The sequence below is a fragment of the Octopus sinensis genome, linkage group LG16, assembly GCF_006345805.1.
Source record: "Octopus sinensis linkage group LG16, ASM634580v1, whole genome shotgun sequence".
In the NCBI taxonomy this organism is placed as follows: Eukaryota; Metazoa; Mollusca; class Cephalopoda; order Octopoda; family Octopodidae; genus Octopus; species Octopus sinensis.
In genome coordinates, this window is record NC_043012.1 from 16,104,403 (window position 1) to 16,105,455 (window position 1,053).

At 43.1% G+C, this 1,053-nt stretch overlaps 1 protein-coding gene across 4 annotated transcripts in view; it reads right to left on the reverse strand.

The window, feature by feature from the left end:
• The window catches only part of LOC115220511 (thyrotropin-releasing hormone receptor-like), a 165,810-nt gene extending 165,658 nt beyond the window's left edge, over window positions 1–152 (reverse strand). For all 4 annotated transcript variants that reach the window (XM_036509924.1, XM_036509920.1, XM_036509915.1 and 1 more), the window contains exon 1: window positions 1–152. This exon is cut by the window's left edge and continues 27 nt beyond it. The gene's annotated coding sequence lies outside the window, so the exon portion shown is untranslated.
• Between the last annotated feature and the right edge of the window lie 901 nt (window positions 153–1,053).

Below are 1,053 nucleotides of genomic sequence, written 5' to 3' on the forward strand. Positions count from 1 at the left end.
GCAGGGCACTTCAAAGGCAGTCGAGGTGTTTGCAGTTCATATCCTGTCAGTGGCTGTGCATTGTATTCATTGACAAGGTGGCTTTGATATACGAAGTCTACTTGTCTACAAGCAGGTATAGAAGCATAAACAATTCATTGTTGTGAGCAGCAGCATCGTGGAGGCGCAATAGCCCAATGGTTAGGGCAACGGACTCGCGATCGGAGGATCGCGGTTTCGATTCCCAGACTGGGCGTTGTGTGTGTTTATTTTAGCGAAAACGCCTAAAGCTCCACGAGGCTCCGGCAGCGGGTGGTGGCGACCCCTGTTGTACTCTTTCGCTCCAACTTTCTCTCACTCTTTTTTTCTGTTTCTTGTCCCCGACTTCCTACGCAACCGCTGAGCCTGGATGCGCATTCATCGATCCGTCGATGCTCTCTGTGTCCGGGCTTGATCTGCTTTCTCTTCTGCGGGTCTTACGAATAGCAAAGGACCACGTTTCGCACTTCTCCCATCTTGCGAGCTCTGGGACGAGGAAAGTTCGCTCAACAGCAACAGCAGCAGCAAAATCGTTTCTAAATGCGTCTGTGAATCGTTGGTTCCATAGTTCGATTTGCCTTTTAAGAAGTTTATTTATCGCTCGCCAATTATAAGTATTACATTTTTAGATTCGGTTAATGATTACAGGTCGGGGATCCGTATGAAGAAATGTATTAAAAATAAACTCTTTATACAGGCTTACATGGCTGACGTATCATGTGTTAATTGAAAGGCTTTCATGACTAATCAAGATGTATTGCATGCAGGAGTGTGTTGTACTATTTTAGGGATCATAAGAGAGTGTTTACGAATGTTATTCGTTCGATTTCCCATAGAGTGCATCTAATGATAATTAAATCCTTTCTGTGGCGTCTACTGAATTTTGAAAATAGAATGTATCTTAATGCAAAACTGACTATAATAATTCAATGCGTATATACATTATTTCAGGACCACTTTATGTATGTATACAAACACAGGAATGTACACACATACATACTCACATGTGTAATCCATTCAGTTGTTCCGGGTCCG